Genomic DNA, 24,003 nt, shown 5'->3' with positions numbered 1-24,003 from the left:
GGGTAGGGATGTTTGGTCCTGCAGCAGCCAGTATTGTGGCTTTGACACCTTCACCTTGGCCCCTGTGGGGGCACCCCGCCCTAGAAGCAGTGTACTTCCTCTACCCCTCCTCCACCAGCAGCAACACTGAGGCCATGGCGAAGGGGAGGGAGGAGTGTGAAGATGTGGCCTTTGCACTATTTCTCCTCGCCCTTGTTCCTCCCCTCTCCCCTATGTGGACGGCCCAGAATCTGTGTCCTTTACCTGATCCCGACCCCACTGGGATTTCGCATTCAGCCCATAGTGAGTGAGGGAAGGGGGTTGTGTGCAAAGAGCTCGCTGAGAAGCCAAGGGTTGCTTTGTGCCTGCTGAGGCATTCCCACCTCAGTCACCATGGGGCCAGCCTGCCCAGAACTAAAACAAAGTCTTTCATCTGACCAGGCATTCGCACTTAGGTCATAGTTGGAGGGCGGGGTAGGGGGTTGAGAGGCCCTGCTGGAAGGTCAGGTGCTGTGGCCATTTTCACCTCTGACTGGCCAGCCTAAATTGAATTATTTAATTTACTAGCACATGCCCTCTTTTTCAGACAGTGACATTCCCTTACTGGTGAGATCTGTGTTCTATCTAGTCATAGTTTTGACTCATCATAAGTTAGCACATGTGTTCGCTGCGATATGGTCAGGGACTACCGACCTTCCCCCTCCCCTGCCCCATGTTTCCCCCACAGTTATTAAAAATTGAACATGAGAGAGAACGTATTTATTAAAACATAAAAGCAAATAAAAAAATTTGAAATAAACAATATTTACGCAATTATTTATGCAGAAAACGTAATTGACATTAGATTACTATTCATGTAGACAGGTATCAAAGGGCTAACCTTAACATACTTCTAATACAAAGTATTTCCTATCCGAAACTAATATTTTGAATCATAATCACACATTATTACTTTTTCTGCATATCCTATTTGGGCCTGCGGCAAGGTCGCTAACTGGTGTCAGATCCTTATCAATCAGCCACGCCCTCACATATGAGTGTGCATGCGCAGAGGGCCCGTTTACCGAGAGGGTACCCCCCCCCCCCAGTTACCCCCGTACGCTCCATGAACTCCATTAACAAAGGGGGGCCCTGCACTCTGCGGCGTTTAGTGATGTCATAGTGCACGTGCGGGGTGGCCAACTAACCTAAAGAAAGTGTGACTCCCCCCTTCCCCCCATCCAACCGGAAGTACCGCCCCTGGAGTTCTAGGAGAGACCACTTGTCCCTCCCCCTGGGCGACCCCATTCAAGAATGGCGCCGCCCCCTAAGGACCTTAAATTGACTGCTCACCAATCATGACCTTACCGCCTGACCAAGTAATATTAATAAATACGACGATTACTGACCTGTAAACTGGAAAAACGTCCTAAGGATAAAAATTCACACCACAACCCAGGTACTTTGGAAAAGAAAACCAAAAACTATACAAACAACATTATCACACAAGAATGACTATCTGCTTCAGGGGATGGTGGGTGGGGAAAAAGATAACAGCCTCCTAGAAGGCTGGGGGCAAAGGGCAGGCCTGAGGAGCACGAGAACAAGAGAAGGCTTCCCGCGCTCCCCGGCCTTTTAAACACTCACCAGTCAGACCAGTTCCAACTAGCCTGACCTCAGCGCCCCCCTTTGACCCGGAAACGATCCTATGATGGTAAGCTGTGCACCTTTAGGTCCCTCCAGTGCACTGGCATCTAGATGTCAGCCTCCAGATATCTCCCAACCATGTTGAGATGGCAATAAAAGGAGAGGTGACGGCCATTCAAGTGAGGCCCTTCTAATGGGCCATGCTGGACATGAAAATAAGAAACATCCCTCACCCACTGCAGATTGCTCATCTGAACGGAAAGCAGATATTCTGCAAGCACTGCTGAATGTGTTCCAGCATTGGCAAACTTCAACAGAACAAACTCAGCATATTTCACTGGGGCCAGCCTGGATCCCAAATCCCGCTATCCAGCTGGATCTCCCTCTGTTCTTGCACTGTACCCAACTCTGTGGTGCTCATTTTTATCAACCTCAGTACTATGAAAGGCTGAGGGTACTGGTTGGAGATTAAATCGATGACTGTGAAGTCAAACACAGATCCCTGCAGTGGATGCATTAGCCCACTGCATCACCAGACCATGCTTCTCATCATGAGACTCGACTCGTGCAGCAATGAAGTTATTAGAGGAAAGACGTCTCTGAGCATTAAAGTGTAGTTGGTAACCAATGCAGGTCAAACCAGGAAAGAGCAGAAGCCTGTCTGCACTCACAGCCTGCCATCTGGAGATTAACTTACCTGTCCCACCCAGTGCCTCTGTGACCTGTTGAAGGCTGGAGTCCACACATACCCACTACCAATTGCCTTGACAACTCACCTGCAGTCTGCTTTTGACACACTGTCTGATCATAGTCTGTGACATTACTCAGCCTTCACAATCTTAGGTCCTGAAGAAAGCCCCCCCGACCCGTCAGGGCAATTAAAAGGGGCTGAAACATGTTGACCACTCACATGGACGAATTAGTGCGTTAGACCAGTAACTTGTCTTCTTACTCACCACACTGTTTTTACTTCGCCACATACCGAATTGAATAAAGCTACAGTTCAGGTAATGTGGATATTTTTAACTCACCTCACTTGAGAACTCCCTCTTTTTTTATCACTGATCACTACTGCTATAACCAGCAGGTCTTCCCTTGGGTGGAGGATAGCATATCGAAAATAAACCCAATGATGATGCTGTCACATTTTTCACCAGGCGGAGAAACAAGATATACCACCAGACGTCCTTTGTACGTGAAAGAGGATGTTTTTTTAAAAAGACGGTAGAAAAACCTGACCCTGGTTACACAGGTACAAGTGATCCATTCCCCATTAATAAGAGATAGATATAAAAAGCCAGAAATGCTACAGACTGAAAGGAGGGCGCTGGTGAATTGTATTATTCCATCAATAGTGTTAAATTGTTGTCAATTAGACGCCTGGTCGGACAATTATAGGGGACAATGTGAGCGGCGCGAACCCGGGGGTTGGTAGCCAGGCAGGGTTTATGCCTTGTTGGCAGTGATTTTTTTTCGCTCTCCGCCACCCTCTCCTTACTTCTTTTGCCATGGACGTCCTTGTGTTACTTCCAGTGCATGAATTATAATCAGGGCCACTGGAATTATGCATCAGGACAGGACCAAATTATGCGGCAAAAAAATGCTCATTACAGTGCATAACGTGGTACATTTTGTTATAGTATTGCTTCCTTTTTCCCATTTTTAGGCCGAGGGACCTATAAGCTGCGCAAAGCGCAGCTTCCGGTCCGGAGATCTTATGTTTTGGAGTAGGGCAGTTTAAACATGCCGTTCTGCTCCGTTCGCTTTCATTGGCTGGCTTCCTAAACGGAGGCCAGCCATTGGAAGAGAAGGGAGTAACTCCAAACAAGCCCCGTCTCTTTCGGATTCGGGGGCGTAAGTTTTGCTGTTCTTTAGCTCTTGACGTCGTCCGTCACTCAGGACAGCAAAACACGCCCCCGAATCCGAAATTTTCGTAAGCTTTGTGGCCGCCATTGTTGCCCAGCCGGCGCCGAGTACGGTGATGCAGATCGCACATGCTCCGGCACAAACGGCGGATGGGGCTTCCACCCAGCACCTCGGAGCCCAGCTGCAGTCTTTTCCGCCCACACGGGATGCAAGGAGAAGTAAATTGCTCCTGCCGCTTCCTTGCACACACGCTGTGCTGATTCAGAGGCTATCGGCTCCTGCCGCTTTTCCACCCACAAGCGGTGCAAGGAAAAGCACACGGCTCCTGCGCTTTTCTGCACACACGCTGTGTTGAACACAAGGCCCATATCTCCCGCCACTGCCGAAGGGTCCCAGCACAGGAAAACCGCCGAGACTCCAAAGCAAAACCTCTGATGTCTCTCCCACTGCAGTGGAGCCCAGCCGGGGGTAGAGCCTCTGAAAAACAGCCGGCCCTCAAGGTCCACACTACGTGCAGAGGATCCGGCACTCCTCCCGCCCACACATCGCCAAGGCTGTATCTCTAGCAGCCAGTCTGGGGACCCCTGCTGGTGCCCGCTCCCGTGCTCTCCCCGCTGCTCCCCAGCATGCAGACGCCATCCAAGATACGATCTCCGTCCACCGCAGTTTCCTCGGTTGACGACGAAAACAAGAGCCGCTTCCTCTGCTCTGGCGTGGACACGGGCAGTCAGGTAAGTTTTCTTTAAATGTATTTTTAAACCCCCCGCGCGAGTCTCCCCCCCCCCCCCCCCCCCGGCGCGAGTATTGTGAGGCGCGACTGGGTCTGTGGGGGTACTGGGTGGACTCGTACAACGCCATGGAAGGGATTCTCTGTGGTTTCGTGGGGGGAGGGGGCAGTCCTATGGCTATCTCTAAAACTTTATTTAGTTTTGTGTTCACAACTGCCGATCATCCTTCCAGGTTCGATAAAACAAGGAGGACTGGTCACAGCTGAGTGCCGACGCCGCGTACTAGCTATGCAAAAATGCACATTCCTGACCCTGTTGTAGTACAGGGTTCGCGGGGACTAACGTACGGGCTACGCAGTGGGGGGTGAAAACCTGGGATTTTACGTTCCTGCGACCAGCCTGCCACTTAATTGTCCGACGCCTCTGGCCACTCGTGCAGGGTGGCTGTGAATTTAATAAAGCTAGCATAGCCTGCTTTTTTTCAAGAAAACACGGGGCAATGTGTTTGCAATCACCGAACAAAGTTATTCTTTAGCTTTGCAGCCTAGGTCCAAATCACACTGAATGCGTCCGATCAGTGGCGTCACTAGGGGGGTGCGGGGGTGCGGACCGCACCGGGTGACACCCTCACTTGGGGTGACACCAAATGGTTACGCTGTGTATGTAACACAGCTCTGCAGCCTCGTCTCTGCTGTGTGTATGTTTAAACTTATCATCAGCGGCGTGCGCACGATTTCAAAGCACAATTTTAATGTGTTTATTTGACTCTCTCATACACGCATATTCACAACACAATATAGTCTTGCTTGTGAACTCTAATTATATAAACCGACAAGAAGGAAGAGTGTGCGGCCGTTTCCGGTGATATGGAAGAAGTCACTTTTTCAAGTGACGGCCAGTCAGCGTCAGCCTTTTGTTTTTCTCAGATCGGTAAGTTATGTAACCTGTCATTAAGAATTACAGCCCTTGGAAACGGTAGAAAAAGTTTATTTTCTTTGCGAAAAAAGTGATGGTATATGCCATATACTGTAAAGAAAGCATAATATAATAATGGTATCTAACCGTGCTGTTATGCTCACTAAGAAAGTTGAACAGTGCAGAGAAGTTTTGCTTTTCTTCGTTTTTAATTCTATTTTCAGGAAGAACCGAAATACATTAATGCGACTTTATTTCAGTCACTTTGAGAAAAGCCGAGATCTGTGAGGGAGAAACCATGGGGGGGGGGGGAGACGACTAGGAAAGGGTTAAAAGAGCAGCAGGGGGGCGAGGGGGTGCAGGCGGAGGGGGAAGGATGGTGCAGGCAGAGATGGAGATGGTGCAGGCAGAGGGTGAGATGGTGCAGGCAGAGGGTGAGATGGTGCAGGCAGAGGGTGAGATGGTGCAGGCGGAGGGGAGATGGTGCAGGCAGAGGGGGAGAGATGGTGCAGGCAGAGAGAGAGATGGTGCAGGCGGAGGGGAGAGGGTGCAGGCAGAGGGAAAGATGGTGCAGGCAGAGGGAGAGATGGTGCAGGCAGAGGGAGAGAGAGTGCAGGCAGAGGGGAGATAGTGTGGACAAAGGGAGAGATGGTGCAGGCAGAGGGGAGATGGTGCAGGCAGAGGGTGAGATGGTGCAGGCAGAGGGATAGATGGTGCAGGCAGGGGGTGAGATGGTGCAGGCAGAGGGGAGATGGTGTAGGCAGAGGGAGAGATGGTGCAGGCAGAGGGAGAGATGGTGCAGGCGGAGGGGAGATGGTGCAGGCAGAGGGAGAGACGGTGCTGGCAGAGGGAGAGATGGTGCTGGCAGAGGGAGAGATGGTGCAGGCAGAGGGGAGATGTGCAGGCGGAGGGGAGATGGTGTGGACACAGGGAGAGATGGTGCAACCAGAGGAGAGATGGTGCAGGCAGAGGGGAGATGGTGCAGGCAGAGGGTGAGATGGTGTAGGCTGAGGGAAAGATGGTGCAGGCAGGGGGGGAAATGGTGCAGGCAGAGGGGACATGGTGCAGGCAGAGGGTGAGTTGGTCCATCCGGTAAATTGTGAGGGGGTGACACCATGAGTTACCTGCACCGGGTGACACCAACCCTAGTGACGCCACTGCGTCCGATCTCTGAGGCTAAGCAGGTTTGGGCCCGGTTAGTACTTGGATGGGAGACCTTGCAGAAGTACTGGGTGCTGTATATAACATGGGGACCCTCTCTGAGGACGATACTTTTAAGTAGGGAGAAGAGGGGAAAAAACAAAAACATTTGCACAATACCAGGTACTGTACGCAGGAGTTTTTGTGTTTAGATTGAATTGAGTCAATGGCGTTCAGCGTGATGACTGTACGCAACGAAATCCTCTGTGTGGAAGTTGTCACGGCTGGCCAAGTAAAGGCCTAAAGGGCACAGCCTCGGCTCAGCAGTGTGGTATGCGCTCTAGCTTATGGACGCTTACGTGAGGACGCGTTACGTCATAAGCTAGAGCGGCACGGCGCACGCGCAGGACTATGAAAGGAAAGGCGCGAACAGGAGAGTGACAGTTGGCGGCTGGAGATGGTCATAGCCAGACGCTCGGCGCCCTTAGCCATTTGAATTTCTTGTTGTATGAATAAACCTGTTTCCTACTACCAGAAGTCTCCGTGTATGCTGTGGGGGAGCAAGGAACATTACAGTGGCGACGAGGCTGAGATTCGAACACCACCAGGTGCTTGAAAAATAAAAGAAGAAGAACGCAGGACGCCTCCACAGTCGGCATCCACGGGCCAGTGAAGCACAGGTACCACACACAAGAGCAAGGGCGTGGCAGCAGCGCAACAGTGAAGGAAGGAACGTTCCCAGGCATAGCAGCAGGTCAGTGCGACCCAAGGCTCCAGGAACCCCCAGGCAGCATCCTGGCAACCAAGGGAGACACCCCCACTCCAGAGGAAGGGGAGAAAGGTGCACAGACAGCGCACACCACAAGGGACAATACTCCGGGCAGCCCAAGGGGCCCAGGTGACACGGCAGGGAACGCAAGAGCGTCCGGTGAGCCTACCCAAAGAGCCCAGGAAGGAGGACCCAGAGGTGAAGCCAGAATGACGAGTCAAGCGTCAACACTAATGGCGCCAGTCCCGTTCCTGACCAGGCCAGGCGAACCCCAACTAAAATGGGAAGACTGGAAAGAGTACTTCCTCAATTACATCGAGGCGCTAGAGGACGAAAGTGAAAGTGAATACAAACCGGATAGAAAGAAAAGACTATTGCTCCACAATTTAGGCCCAGAAGGGGTACGGGTCTATAAGAACTTGGTGCCTAAGGAGAGGGGTGCAGAGGAAACGGATGTCTTCGTGAATGCACTGGACGACCTAGACAGCCACTATCGCCCAGCGGTCTGTGTCTCGATAGACCGCTACAACTTCCAGCAGAGGAAACAAGAGGCGGGAGAATCGATCGACGACTATGTGGCTGCCCTCCGCCGACTAGCAATCACGTGTAGGTACGGGAACTTGCAAGACGAATACATCAAGGACCAAATCGTAATGCACACCACCAGCAGAGCAGTCCAAGACAAGCTGTGGGCAATGAATGAGACTACCCTGAAGGAAGTCGTGGCAATGGTCAAAAAGGCGGAAATGTCGAAGAGAGGCGCAGACGCGGCAAAAAGAGAAAGCGCGCCAAAACAGATGATCAATAAAATCGACGAGGCACCCCACTCCAGCAAACAGAGAAATGTCAGTGGAGACCTGAGGAAGGACGCGAGAGGGCCTGGGAAGCAGATGCCTCGCTCCAGCCAGGGGACGAAGTTCGCGTGCTACAGGTGTGGCAGCGCCGCACACGCAGCCCAGGACAGACGTTGTCCTGCGTTTCGCGCCAAGTGCTCATATTGCGGACTGACGGGGCATTTCGAAAAAGTCTGCCGGAAGAAAGGGATGAAATCAACGGTAAAGTGCATCGAAGCGGCCACAGCCGAAGCGAGTGGGGAAGATGAACCGGAAGAAGACGACCTGGTACTATGCATAGAGGACCAAGTGCTGGACGTGTCGGGGAAACGAAGGGACAAGCCCCGCACAGACATGCACATCGGAGGCGTCAAGGTACATGTAGCGGTGGATTCAGGATCCCCCTGGACGATAGTGCAGAGATCAATATGGGAGGAAGATTTCGCCCCGGTTTTAGGACCCGACCTATGGCCACCAGATATCAGACCCATCTCGTACACGGAAAACGCCATTCCTCTAGTGGGATGCAGAGACCTGAAATTCGAATTCAGAGGAAGGATGGCCACGTGCACCCTATATGTGGCGGAGAAGGGCCCGTCGGTGCTGGGATGGAGAGATGCGGGTGCCCTCGGCATCGTACTTAACCCAGGAGGGAGAGAACAGATCTTGCTGACAGAGGAATGGCCCCTCTCGAAGGAGGAAGACTGGAAGGCGGCATACTCCAAAGTATTTGAAGGTACGGTTGGCAAGCTGGAGAAATTCGTGCATAAAATGGTCCTCAAAGAGGGAGCAAAACCAGTCGTGCACAAGGTTCGAAACATACCGATATCCACTAGCGAGGCAGTGCGCCAGGAATTACGGAAGTTGGAGGAGCTAGAAATCATCGAGCCGGTGGACAGCGCGGAATGGCTATCGCCCTTGGTGGTAGTTAAAAAGCCCAACGGCAAGGTCAGGCTCTGCGTGGACCTGAGGGAGCTCAACAAAAATCTCATAGTGGAGAGGTTCCCACTCCCCAGAATTGAAGAGATGTTAGCCAAGACCAAAGGGATCACGCACTACTCCACCATAGACCTCACGTCTGCGTACTACCAGATAGAACTGCACCCAGCGAGCAGGAAATACACGGCCTTCATAACGCCATTCGGATGCTACCAATTCAGAAGAATGCCCTTCGGACTAGCATCCGCCGCGGCCGTGTTCCAGAAGCTCATGCACAGGCTATTCAAAGACATCCCGGGAGTGCAATACTTCCAAGACGACATCCTGGTGATGGGCTCCGACAAGAATGAGCACGACAGGAAACTGCACCAGGTGTTGGGAGTGCTACAGAACAAAGGACTGACAGCAGAGTGGAGCAAGTGCAGAATTGGGTCTCGCTCAGTGACCTACCTTGGGCACGAGATAGGAACGCATGGCATCTTACCGAAAGAATTGAATGTCAAGGCCATAAAGGACGCCAAAGCCCCCACGACCAAAGAAGAGGTGCGGTCATTCCTCGGAATGGCCGAGTATTACAGCAAGTTTGTAAGACATTTTGCCACTAGGACGCACCGGATGAGGCAACTGATCAGGCACAATACGAAATTCGAATGGGACAGGGAGGCCCAGTCCGAATTCGAATCCATCAAAGACTGTATCAGCCAGGCCATTCCGTTACAGGGATACGTCCCCACGGGCAAGACCATCGTTACTACAGATGCGAGCGACAAGGGCTTGGGGGTGGTCCTGGCGCAGGAGAGGACAGACGGAACGAAGGAAACAATCAGCTTCGCTTCCAGGGCACTGTCCCCGACGGAACAGAGGTACAGCGTGATAGAAAAGGAAATGCTGGCCGTCACATGGGCTTTGAATAAATTTCGCCAGTTCATCTGGGGCACGAGGTTCAAGCTCCAAACAGACCATAAGCCGCTCGTCAAGGTGCTGACGTCATCTGGCCACGACACTGCCACCCCGAGAATAGCGAAAATGTCCCTGAAGCTGCTAGACTATACCTACGATGTCGAGTACCTCCCGGGCACGCAGAACAGGGTGGCGGACTACCTCAGCAGGGCAGCAGCAATGGAAGAAGCTCCGAGTGTCACCCCCGACACAGAAGAGATGGTCGCCAGCATGGAGGACCACGAGACAGCCATCAGCGCACAGGAGTGGCAGGAGGCCTATGAACTCGACGAGGATAAGAGAGAAGTCAGGAAACATCTCACGTTGGGGTGGCCGGACAAAAGGAAACTGACGGAAAGTGTCCGCCGCTTTTATTACAAGCAGCAGTGCTCCATCTGGTACTTTATCCAGATTTCAAATGCCCGAGATGGAAACAGTTGTCCCCTATTCTGCAAAAGCTCGATTTAGAAGAAGTATGTTCAATGTAACCAGGAGTTCACAGAAGGCAATGGATGGCAAGGTAAGAATGTTGCTCTGCTCTGGGTACAGCACGCAGTCCCTACTGTAATACACCTCAGTGTGTAAGCATCTATCGGTCCAGAAATTCAGTTCTTTCATCGGCGGGTGGTATCAAAAGACGGGCAACAACAAACCTTTGCTTGTAGAGCTGCTAGTTTAAACTGGGACAGAACGTACTACACATTAAAAACAGTTATAGTAAAATATGGATTTGACCTTGTGGGGTTGCTATGTGTTGACTTGAATTGTGCAGCATAATTAAGGCTCCTAGTTTTCCGCTTTTACTGACTGTTACAGAGAAATACAGACAAAAAAAATGTGTTTTCGGTCTGTACTTATATTGAAAAGTAGAAAATACAGAAATTGTGCTTCTTGTGGGTGACTTTTTTTGTTTTTATTAAAGTTTTATTGCATACATAAGGTGAAAAAAAACAAGCATCATTGAACAAAACACTGACGGATCGTTTCGAACTGTAAACTTTGTTGATCTGTACATTAAAGGTGTGTTAGCGGCGCTATGTGAAACCAAGTGCAGGAGAAAGAAGTGCATTCGAGGCGCGATCTGCATTGTACTTGAAATGCGTACAGGCAGAAGCTCTCCACAGGCTGCATTTAAGACTCGTGCCCTTTTGAGCCCGCTGACTGCTTCATATCTGGTGCTCTGCGTGTAAGACTGGTCGTGAAGTTAATTGAACTGCTGCATAGATGTCTAAAGCCTAAAGTTTACGAATTACAGTCCTGCCCAGAATTACAAGGCTGTAATCTGCTATCTTGGGTTGTGCTTGCTTCGTGGTGGATGTGTGGTGTGATGCTTGCGTGCAACCGGCAGTGATTAAGTAAACACTCCCCTGCACACCCAGTTAGTGAGACTTTGAACCCTTGCCTTCTGCCCCCTGATTGCACTCGTTTTTCTTGCCTCTGCTCCCCTGTGCCATTTTTCTTGCCTCTGCCACCCTGTTTGTGCCGTTTTTCTTGCCTCTGCCCCCCTGTTTGTGCCGTTTTTCTTGCCTCTGCCCCCCTGTTTGTGCCGTTTTTCTTGCCTCTGCCACCCTGTTTGTGCCGTTTTTCTTGCCTCTGCCACCCTGTTTGTACCATTTTTCTTGCCTCTGCCTCCCTGATTGTGCTATTGGCAATGTAAATGACAATGCCATTTATTTGTTTTGTAGGTGGCTCTATGTGTGGGTGGCTCTGTCTGTGTGAGGTTGGCTCTGTAGGGTGTAGCTATTGGCATTGTAAATTACAATGCCATTTATTTAACGATTAAGCTATTGGCAATGTAAATGACAATGCCATTTATTGATGATTTAAAAAAAAAAAAGAAATGTCATGAGCAGTGCCAAAAGCTCTACCTTTAATGATGCCGAGACCATTGCATTGTAAATGCTTGTTAAATATTGTAAACTTGTCTGGGCAAATGGGGGGTGAGCAGATTGGTCATTGCCGCCCTTACAGGGCGAAAATTACAGGGTGGTGTGGAGTGCAAAAAAACGATGGATTTGGGCCCAGATCTTTGGACTGGGGTGAGTGTGTGACATTGATCCACATTCTGTCCATCACTTGTTTTGTTTGCAATTGCCGCCATAAGTGCGCTGGGGATGCTCAGACGTGGGTCCCAGGCACTCCACACCACTGGAGTCAAGCTAGCCGGGCTGATGAGAGGTGTTACCTCGAAACCGGTCCGGTCCTCGGATGCTTGATTCCGTTCTGGGAAGGACATGGCTTTTGTAGTTCGGACTGGACTATTCCCATGGGGCACAGGGTCAGAGCTGATTTGCATATCGCCATTGTCTAACCCAGGGTGGTGTGGAGTGCAAAAAAGACGATGGATTTGGGCCCAGATCTTTGGACTGGGGTGAGTGTGTGACATTGATCCACATTCTGTTCATCACTTGTTTTGTTTGCAAATGCCTCCATAAGTGCGCTGGGGATGCTCAGACGTGGGTCCCAGGCACTCCACACCACTGGAGTCAAGCTAGCCGGGCTGATGAGAGGTGTTACCTCGAAACCGGTCCGGTCCTCGGATGCTTGATTCCGTTCTGGGAAGGACATGGCTTTTGTAGTTCGGACTGGACTGTTCCCATGGGGCACAGGGTCAGAGCTGATTTGCATATCGTCATTGTCTAACCCAGGGTGGTGTGGAGTGCAAAAAAACGATGGATTTGGGCCCAGATCTTTGGACTGGGGTGCGAGTGTGACATTGATCCACATTCTGTCCATCACTTGTTTTGTTTGCCCTTACAGGGAGGCGCCCTTTTCTGCGGTCTGATCCCGGTGTCTGCGGGAGGGCCTGGGTTGTCCTGTGGGAGTAGGTTTCTCTTCAGAGTTCAGAGGCAGAGGTAACATAGCCGACGGGTGCAAATTTAAGCCAGACCCACCATCAGCAGTTGGTGAGGAGCCCGCCTAGGGCAGATAACAGGCATGGCCCCAGAGTGGGCTAGTGTGATGCATTCCAGGCGTGGATTCACGTCCGCCGGCCTGCTTGCGGGCTGTGCCCTAGTGTGAGGGCAAATTCCGGGCCATTACCTGTTACAGGTTGGCAGGGAGTTAGGAGAGCAACGTGGGCATGTTCTTGCGGGCAGGTTTCCTCTTTCTGCGCTCCTCCCACTTTTACACTGCCCTCCGTTTGGTGACCTGGACAGTGGACAGGCTCGGTTGCCGAGTGGCGGGGGTTTGGTCTCGGGTTCTGCCCCATCCTGCCTTGGTTTCATTGTGTGCTGGTTGGTCCTGCCATAAAGCAGCGGTGGTGCCCTTTTCATATTTTTTATACGACGGTGCGTTTGCTTTGGCAGTAACACCTGCCTTAATTCCCACGCAAAGCAGGATCCACGTGTTCTACTCATGGGCGTCCGCAGGGGGCGGGGGCAAGAGGGGGCGCTTGCCCCCCCTGGATTCAGACTTGGTTCTAGAGGATGGGCCCACATACCTGGGCCGATTTTCCTACCAGAAAGGCTGCTACAGCGCCGAGTGTGACTCTCAGCAGGTCACAGAGTGAGGCAGGTTCATTGCCATGGGCAGAATGACAATGGGCCGGCAGAGGAGGCACAGCATGGAGCATCTCCGCCCATCCCAGGCCTCAGGAGGTGAGCAGCACAATTAGCAAGTCTTAGACAGGGGATGGGAGCTTTAGTCTCTCACAGCAGGCCACAACAATCAGATAAAAAGCTACGGGGCGCGGGTGGGGGCGTTTGGGGAGCAGGGTTAGTGCAAACATTCTCAGTTTAAAAACTGTGAAGTGACAGACCGGATTGAAATTTAAACTTTATTATTAAATTCCATCCGTTTGTACAATGGGGAGAATGCTGTATACAGCTAACAGTGAAAAAACTCTGCAAAAAGCACTAAGGACTGAAATAACTACATTTAAAGAACTTTCAGCCAGATGCATCAAGCTAAAAACCGGTCGCAAAGGGACAGATTCTCAGAATCTGCCCCTTTGCGACCGGTATTTTTGCATTTTGGATGCATCATCCCAAATGCAAAAATCGCAAATTGAGAACTCGCTAAATTGCGATTGTTTGTATTTAAGGAATCTCAAATTGAGATTCCTTAAATGCAATGCATGAAAGTTTCAAAAATAGCGAATTCGCTAATTGGGCACGCAAATTACCACAAAGTACAACTTCATGGTAATTTGCTAAAACTTTGAAAAAAGCACTAAAGTGCATTTTTCAAGGTTTCATGTTGCGCACACACATGCCATAAGGGCATGTGTGTGCGCAACATATGTGCACAGAGGTGCAACAGGGTGTCCTTTGGACACCCATGCACCCTTGAAATCGCAATCTCAATTTGCGAATCGCTAATTGCGATTCGCAAATTGAGATTGTCTTCCCATTCATTCCTATGGGCCTCTTGGCCCATAGGAATGAATGGGAAGACAATCTCAATTTGAGATTGTCAAAAAAAAATTGCGACTCACAATTTGCGCGTCGCAATTAAGGAATTCTAAGAAATTGCTATTTTTTATGCGATTTCTTCATGCATAGCATTTTGCTGTTCCTTATTAGCGAATCCTTATTTTTCGCAAATAAGGAATCGCAAAATGGATGCATGATGCATCTGGCTGAATATGACTAAAAATGGGAAAAATTCAGATTATGATGCTAATTTACGCATATATGTTGGTTTCTCTCTTTCTCTTTTCCCTTACAGAGACCATATCAGGTCAATTTTTTATACTCATTGTATCGCTTTTTGCTTCACCTGGGCCAACTCATGCCCCGAAGCACAAACAGCCAGCTGATTTTTGCTGAATTGTTTGTAGGACAGTAGGCATAACTTCATAGAACTGAGTACTAACAAGTAGGGATCGCTATTTGGTCCTGATGAGTAAGCAGTAGGGGACTGCTTACGAAACATGTCGACTAGGTAGTCAGCTAATGCTCTACCACACAACCCCTTCTTAATGTTCCCAGCTAGAGAAGCTAATAAATTTGTTTTTTTCTACTAAGCCAGGGAATTTTTAAACTTTTTTACCTTTTTTCACACCCACTTGTGTTAGGTCCCTACACTTTCACTGATACCCATGCACCCACACATAGCCTCTGTCACAACTTAAGTGCTCCCGCGTAGTCCGTCTGGTCGTAGCACGCCCCGTCCCGTTATAGGGGCGGGAAGACCCCTATGATGAAGCATGACACTAACGGTTTTTTAGTGTGTGAGGGGCATTTTAACAAGCACATTGTGCTCTCATCTTTCCACTTCTAAGAGAGAGCCTAGTACCACTTCTAAAATAGTTAAAAATTAAAATAAAAAACCATCACCTTATTCACTTTTTTTGATAGAATCTCTTTGGTTATATATGTTTTCTCGCAGTAGCCAGAACTTTCTGGAATTGGGCTGGCCTAGTAGGTTTTGCCAGCCCAATTATAAATTCTTGTTTCCCCGCCTCCTAGCCACCATTTTAGGTTTGGTGACCTGGTGGCTAGGAGGACAGTTAGCGTTTTTTGTGTCTGGTGATTAATTAGAGAGCTTTTGGGTAGTTTCATTAGTGTTTATTGCTGCCATTTATATTGCTGTAATGGAGGACTATCGAGTTTTGGAGGCGATGAGGCTTCTGTCCGAAGCTGGTCGCATGGATTTGTTGGTGGGAGGGGGCCCGGCGCGCCCTCAGCGTCAGGCCTCCGCTGGCGTGTCTGGAGCGGTTATGGCGTGCTCCTCGCCGAAGAAGAGACGCTCTGGGCAGGTAAGTGAGAGGGGCCGGTCCCGTACGAGTAAACCGGCCCCTCCTGTTCATGCGCGAGTGGTGGTTGGGGAGGGGGGGGCTCCGGCGGTGTCTGGTGCTCCCTTGGTGGGCGCGACTGAGGCGCGACCGGCCCCTGCTGCGCGAGCTCGAGCGGCGGTTGGGGCGGGGGGAGCTCCGGCGGTAGCTGACATTACGGCAGGGCGGGTGGGTGAAGCTGGAGGCTCGCTGCTTGTCTCTTCGGCGGTTCGCGTGGGCAGTGTGGCGCATGTTGAAGCGTTAGCTTCAGAGTTTCCATCAGCGGGCAGGAGAGGGAGGGGGGGGCGGAGAGGTAGCAAGAAGCACTCCGCATCGGACCCTCTGCTTAAGCGTCAGTTAGAGCCTGAGGAGGTGGTGCTTGCTTGTTGTTTTCTACTCCTGGTTCTTCTGTGGATGCTGCATTGTCGGTGGGGGGGGGGGGGTTCCAAGGGAGAGGGAGAGTGGGCTCAGATGGGGGAGGGGGGTTCGGTTTCGTGTATGGTTTGGGGGCAGGAGGCTTCTCGGCCAGGGGGTTCTGGGTCTTTTGGGTTCAGGGAGGTGGATGACCGTTTTCAGAGGGAAGGTAGGGGTGGGTCACAGGTGGGCCATAGTGTCTTTTCTTGTGATGTCAATGTTGCAGGTCATGTACATGGTGCAGGGAGTTCGGGGCTTGGAGGGACAGTGATGGGTACTTCTGCAGGGGTTTGGCGACCTGTTGTAAGGAGTGCCGGGAGTGTTGGTTTCACTGGCACAACATCGGAGCATGACAGGGGTTTCAGGCAAGTAAGTGGTGGGCCTGTACAAGGGCCTAGGGATGCTGTTCCATATTGGTCGGAGGGTGCAGGAGGCCCCTCTTTCATGTTTGGTTCTCCAGGATGGGAGCATTTTGGTGCGGCGGGTTTGGCGCAGCGTGGGTTGCAGAAAGATGGTGAGGGTCATGATTGGCGTACAGGGGTTCCTCTTCGGGCTTCTTCTTCAGCGGTGGCGGTTGATAATCTGGACGGTAGTGAGGATGAAGAGGTGATAGGCGACTCTCTGGTCAGGGGGGTGCCTTCGAGGGGGAGTAATAGAGGCCGTTCTTTGGATAGGTTTCAAGAGAGGTTTGTTGGTTTCGATTTGCAGGGGGCAGGGTCTGCGCCAGGTTTTGTAGTTAGGGATCCTAGCACACCAGTCCAAACTTTTTCTTTTCAGGGCAGGAATAGATGCGGCGGTCCAGATTTGGCAGGGCTTGGTCCAGTCCAATTTCGCCGAGGTGAAGTGAGGAGAATGCCTAGCGCGGCCCTCTCTGTTCCACCGAGGGAACCCGCCGCGGTCAGCACACGAGGGTCCGGCGTGACCCCGCTGGCCCCAACGAGTAGCAGGTATAGGTGGCCTACCTTACTGGCGGCTATGGAGCCACAGAGTCAGCGCAAGGGGAGTTACAGGTGGGTACAGTCTGCTCCCCCCCTGGAGGTTCTTCACAACCACTAAAATGTAATATTGTTGATGCCGGGTTAGGTAAGACCCGTAGTGATGTGTTGCCTACTGGTTTTGATTCGGTGGTCCTGGATTATGATGAAGATAGTCCAGAGGAAGGAGAGTTACAGGACGTAGAGGGGGGGTAACCCTCTCATGTGTCTGGTAGTGTTTTTCAGGCTCAAGCGGTGCAAAGTCAAGTATAAGGGAGAAGAGAGCACGGCCCGTCGGTCAGGGCGCCTCGCAGACAGGATACATTGGTTTCAGCACCACGGGCGGAGCCTTCGAGAGTGGTCTCTTTGTTACCAGGTGAGCAATTAGCTGCACAGGCCAAACCTACTATGGTGTCTGTGGGCACAGGAGGGGAAGGGACTGTTGGTTTTGGTGAAGGGAGATTGCTGAAAGGACGTTACGTTAAAGACACTGCTGTGGGCACTGACGATGTTTTAGAAGTCACAGGTAAAGTGGAGAGTGGTACTAGCACTGATGCTCCAAGTGCAGTAAAAGAGCCATTGGCCAGCAAGGAATTGAAAATTAAAAAGTTGCCTTATATGGGGGTCACAAAGCCTTTGGGTGCCCATTTGATGTTGGCTACAAAAGAACGTATTTGGAAGGGAGAGTATGTTGAAATTCTTAAGCTACTACACCGGGAAGTCCGGTCCAAAGAAGGGTCGAAAGAAGAAGAGTTTGAGTTGGCAAAACGTCCTAGAGTTCCGTTAACCATTGAAAATTGGACGGCTGCATTCCTTATTTATGCGAGTGTATACTGTGAAAAGTTTCCAGAGCGCAGCGTGTCTCTTTTTAAATACATGGATGTTATACGCAAGGCACAGCTTACTGGCGGGGGGTTTGCTTGGTCCCAATATGATGAGGAGTTCAGGGCCAGGATGGCTTGGGATCCGGAGGCCAAGTGGGGGGAGCTGGACACTGACTTATGGCAGCATACCATGGGATCTGCATCGGGGGTAAGACTATTTTTACAGCCAGTGGTCTCCCCTTAATTTACCGGCCCTTTCAGGGCAAACCCACCCGGGGAGGGGTGGGGAGTACTTCACACACACAGTCTGGAATGGGCACATGCTGGGAATTCAACAAAGGGTCCAGTAGTAGAGAGTATTGAAAGTTTAGACACAAATGCTCTGGCTGCGGTAGGCGGCACCCATTGTCCAGATGCTGGGATAACAAGCCAGCAGGAGGTCAACAGGGGAAACAGTCAGGTGCAGGTGGCTCGGGGACGTCCCAACAGTTTTCAGTGGGTAGGGGATCCAGAGGTACTCAGGGTGTTGGGCCCAAGGGCTCATATGCCGGTTAAGTTGGAGAAGTTGCGCCTTGCACTTCAGGATTATGATGATGAAGCTGTGAAGAAAAAATTGTTGGATGGTTTTGAATTTGGATTCCAGTTGGGTTACATGGGTTCCAGACAAAGGAGATGGTCTGCTAATCTGAAATCAGCGTCTGAGTATGGCGCAGTAGTGCAAGTGAAGAAACCAAATATTTACAATACTCCTTCTCAGGGGTCTTACCAATAAGTAGTCCATTCAAAAGTGGCAAAGAAATCAACACAGAATCTGAAATATGAAAAGACATCTTTATTATGATTAATTGTGAGGCTCCGTCGCCCAGCCACTCTTAAAGCAACTGAATGAGGGAGTCTGTCTGCATGGCCTCGCACAGGCCTTTTATACAGAAAATTGTGCTCTAGGCACACACATTCCTTATTATTATTAGTCACTCCCAGGACGTGCACACAAAGCACCACTTTCAAGATACGTCCAGGCTAAAAAAAGGATCGCACACATGCTTGGTTTCCTGTTCAATCAGGCCGGACAAACCCACCATAAAACCTTCAACTAGATCGATGAACATGTCTTAAAGGAAAGGCAGGAACAGATGGGACGGAGATAGGAGCAGTGGGAACGGTGCCATAAAAGATCGGACATGTCCTGCTCTTTGAACTTTATTGCGCCAGCTGCTGAACAAGGAACTGGCTTGGGAGGTTAGCCTCAAGCAACAGGGTCAGCTGTCGTCAGGTCATGCAGAAGTCAGCACAAACCCATGCTAAGGTTATGTCCTTTAAATGCTTGCTCTGCCATGGGGAGAGCCTACTGTAAGGGCAACGAATAACATGGCTGCTATTCACAAGATGAAACCCAAGTGTTCAATGCAAAACCTTCAAATGCACAGTGAATCCATTGGTGTAACATGATGAAAATACTCATGAATAACGCATTCATCATTTGCGGTTCACTGATACCAAATTCATAACAGAATCATGACATTTAAAACACAGGTTCCGAACCCCCAGAACCACAGAGCATCCTTTTGCCCTCACATAGGCAATAACCTATACTCATGCTAATTCTGAGACCATGTCTATATTCATCACTAGCTGGTGTTGATGTAAATACTGTACCAAAGGAATTATCAGTAAACTCTGACCTAACCAGTTCATGTTCAGGTAAAATATGAAGCTCATGTGAAGAAACAGAAAGAGTATGTTGGGAAGTTGGTGCAGACGTCAATTGTGTAGGAGGAAACAAACCAAGATATAGTAACCAATAAAATACATAAAAGTATTAAAATAGATAGAGCTATACCGCACTTAGAGAACAATATTCTATGATTTCGTTTTTTCATCTCTTGCTTTTTATCGTAATTCCTCAATACAATCTCCATTTTCTAATGTCGCTCACGCAATCTTGGTAGAGTACTTCAGCTGTGATTATTAGCAGGTCATAGGGACACTGCAGGTCCTGCAGGCCTACTGCCACTACTCAGGTCACAAACTGAACCGTTGGTACTCCTACGTGACCCTGCAACTGGCAAATGGTAATCAATCAAAAATTTAACAAAAAACCATAATACAATTCAGCAAGAGAAAAAGAACAACAAAAGGTCAAATGCGTAATACTTGCACAGTCCTAAGCAGAAAGCAAATCAAAGAATTTTCTAATAACGTTTTATATTGCTTCCTACGCACTTCAGTAATTTATTATATTTTCAAGTGAAACAGTGGTGTTCCTGCTCAATGCTCTCAGATGAAAAAGGAATACTCTTCCACAGAGAGTGGACTTTATTCTGCTTTTACTAAACAGAATAGTACTTTAAAACAATGCCAGCAAAGCAGCAAAAATTAGTTTCCAAACTTCGAGTCTATACAAGCTCACAGAAAATACCCAAAGTCCATCAAATCCGCTTCCAGTGTTTTCTTCGCGTTGGGCCTCTTCAAGTCAGGCCTTTCATGAGGAGACAATACTGTTTAGTTGGAGTGCCGTCCGGGGAAAACACTCACAGCTCACTCGAAAGTCTCAATGTCTCAAAACAATGCACCAGTGTCTCTTCTTTGTGGCAGACACTACAAATGATGTGCTGTTCATTGATCAAGGGCACAAAGCATCTCGTGCAGATCCAAGCACTATTTAGAAATGACCAGCAAAATCAGCAGCACTTTCAGGCTCCAACACTCATTATTTAGTGTCAGAGGACGCTCAAGCTGCTCTCTCATGGGCACCAGAATGTAGTGCCTTTTTCCAAACGTGGATCCTTGGATGTACTGCCTTTCCACTGGTGCAAAGCAAAAGAGGTGTGAATGTGGCCAAAACTCGGGCCAAGGGCTCAAGGGAATGTACACTGACAGAGGTTTTCCAGCACATAACAGGTACAGAGCCCAAACAACAAATAAACAAATCAGCTCCTCCTTTCTTCTGCAACGCCTTTCGCAAATCAAATGCCTTACTTTGGAGGTATCACTGATGTCGCGCTGATGAACGTTGTCCAGCTTCGCGACTTCCTTGTTTGCAAGAAGTGTAGAGCCAGGAAATCTGTTCATCTTAGAGCGGTCACTGATGGGGTGTGAGCTTAGTGTTGATCACAGGTCTGCAGGGAATCACTCTTCCTTTAACTCTGGAAGATCTTAGCAGAGCCTAGTGATGTAGGGAATATAACACAATTGTTAGTTTCCTTCAAATCAAGCACAAAAAACAGTTCATGTGCTTTAACAAGAGGACTGGTGAGCAGGTGGCCTGCAATCTGCAAGGGAGTGACAATGTGCCATGAGCATAAAATACAAGAGCAAAGGCAAAAGGGCAAAACAGTATCTTTAGAATCTTCAGTTATGTCCTTTTCATTATTCTCTGTCATCTATAGCTACACAGGAATTCTATCCAAATGAATTTCCTCACACAGTGACATTGTCTAATGGGGTAAAGACATGTGTTCCCTCAATGACTAAGCCTAGGTGTTCCTAAATTCCTTATCTAGAACATCTCGAATAGAAAAATAACATGATTCAGATTATCAAGGATATGAAGAAAAGTCCCTTTAAAAATGTGCATTAAGTGCACTATGCAATACAAAAGGCTAATGATCAAATGTGAAGACAAAGAACAAACACTAGAAAGTCCTGGTATTTGCATGTTTAGAACTCATCTAATCCCACCAAAAAATTAAAGCAGCAGGAACACAAGAGAACTGAAAAATTAAAAATAGACATTGGAACCAGCCTATCACTACCTTGACAGTCTGAAAAAAATATTTTACATAACATGGGGGGTCCCTAATACATAACTACAGTCTAGAAGTGTGCACATAAACAATACACCCATAATAATAAATGGGCTGACTGGTGAAAGGAATATGGGAAAAGGGGAAATGGAATTAGGACACAACTAAAATGCCTAATAACTAAGCATAATGCGACATTGGTCAGGGGCGGAACAACAAAAGAAAAATCTATAGGAAGAACAAGAGTTTGCTTGGGTGCCTCAGGCATGTGACACAGCACCAAGAGAACGGGGAATACACAAAAGACCAAAGTTACACAAATTCTAATTCTATGTTCCTGTTCTCTCTTCAGGGAGAGGAAAAAAATGAAACCTGGCTTCCTTTCAAGGGACAAAAGCCATATGCTATTTGGGAAACAAAACATGATTAAATAATGCAATATAAAAATTAGGTCACCGTGAGTCACAGATCTATAATTCTATCCTTAGGTCCAATCAAGGATACATAACAATTTAGGGCTGCATATTCCTTTAAGGGAATTTGCAGTAAGTAACATCAGGTGATACACTTTGAACCTTTTATATTTGTTTAGTTTTCTTATCAATATAGCCAAACGTAGGCATGCACTGGTAAAAGTGCTGCCATTCTTCCTCACAGTATGCAAACCATATCTGTGAAATGTATCATTATACCAAATTCATCCAATAATTGTGTAGCGGTATGTATCGTCATACGGACCTCTTCAGAACACAGGAGAACTTGTGATGGTAACAACATAAACAAAACATACAAAAATGCAGCACCATGGCATGTGTATTTTATGCACTTTAAACCTGCAGCCAAAAACCCAATATTTGGGCCTGTCTAAATTGTCAGGTCCAAACTCCCACCGTTTGACATTGAGCACAACGCAGTTGTAGGTCCATTGTCAAATATAATATGTCATGACAGCTGTAAATACCTCAAACAGAAACATGTACATTTCTTTCTTGTTAAAGAAATGACGCAAAAACACATCTTTTGTCAATTAGCCAAACTCACGTGTCTTCTCCTCTTAAGAACAATCCATAAGCAATCTGTTGGCAAAAAGCAGAAAAATACACAACACCAAAAAACACATTGGAAGAGACACAGAAATATTTTACATCACTTAACCGTGACTTCTCGACATAAAACCACCTTATTCTTATCGTTCTAAAAGAAATTGTTACACTGATACTCCATATGCATGTTGTTTTTAATGAGCAATTTCTTTAACTAGGCCTATAACCTTCAAAATTGTGTGAAAAGGGCTGCATGTTATTTTTATCTAAGACTGGATGTATCATTTCGTTTTCTGTAAAATAAACACAGTTAGCAAACATTATTTTCCTTAACGTGGAAACACAATGTAGCAGTCCTGCCAAGCATTTAACACGATGTGTAAAGAAACCCCTTTTCATCTCCCCGGTTAAATCAAGGTCCTTCATGTTACCACGGTGAAACCAGAAACCTCACCCTTAGCAGCCGTTCAGAGAGGTCATTCTGCATTCCTTGGAAACAAAGGCCTAATTAAGAGGCTGTAAATGGCAACACACGAGGGGCCTTCTCCATAATTTATGGGGAAACACTTAAAAGAGAACATCTCAGCGAGCACGCTGAGCCAGCTTTTGCAAATTCTCCCAGCCCCCGGCCTCTGCCACAGTGGAGCTGACAAAGCCAGTAGGCTGGATCTAATCTGCAATAATTCAAGCTATTTAAAAAAAATTCTCTTTTTAGGCGCTAAAATTATCACTATTCCCATATTATCAGACTACATTCACTGTCAATTTGTCTCAAAAGCTAAAGACACACAGACCAGTTTTTGAGAGTAATTACTTGTTGCAATCCTATGGCACACACTTCATCAGTGTTAAATAAGCAAATTTTCCGTAGGCCTAGCTTGAAGATAGAACCTCCAATCCTTATATTAAAACAAGCCTGTGTATTGGCACATTAACCCACGGAATCACAAGAAAGCACAACCTTATCTCAAAACCTAAATGCATGCATTTGCTTAAGGCTGAGACACTTTAAGGAAAGCAAAAATGCAGTTTAAACAGTGAATTTACTCAAAATCGACTTTCTTATTTTGGGCATTAAAAAATGAGCATCCTACAATCTTTTTGCAGAATATGAATTACTAGAAAGTCTATTACATAATCCATGAGTTAGGTATGGTAAAATAATAATTTATACGTTATAAAAATGAGCTTGCTGGCGCCTATGGCAAGCGAATTTATACACATGAATTCTTGTCATTTTAGTGATGCAACATAACGTAAATCACATTTTAATGCTAAGAGCTTTATAAATATTAAAAAACGATTTTGGTAGTACAAATTTTTATTAATTATTTTTCCATATTTAATAATTTTTGTCTTCTAATAAAACCCAATTATTTCTGTTTGTGATTGTTTTACATATAAGAGCCCGCTACATCCCTTGCCTATTATTTAGATGCATTAACTCACAAACCTGAGCGCATATGCCTAATTTAAAAAGTGTCACATTCTGCGTCACTTTTAGGGCCCCGTCATGTAAAAGGGCCGTCATGCAAAATTCCACCCGTGT

The sequence above is a fragment of the Lissotriton vulgaris genome, chromosome 7 (assembly GCF_964263255.1).
Source record: "Lissotriton vulgaris chromosome 7, aLisVul1.2, whole genome shotgun sequence".
Classification (NCBI taxonomy): domain Eukaryota; kingdom Metazoa; phylum Chordata; class Amphibia; order Caudata; family Salamandridae; genus Lissotriton; species Lissotriton vulgaris.
The sequence above is the reverse complement of the archived record's forward strand: the minus strand, read 5'-3'. Positions refer to the sequence as shown.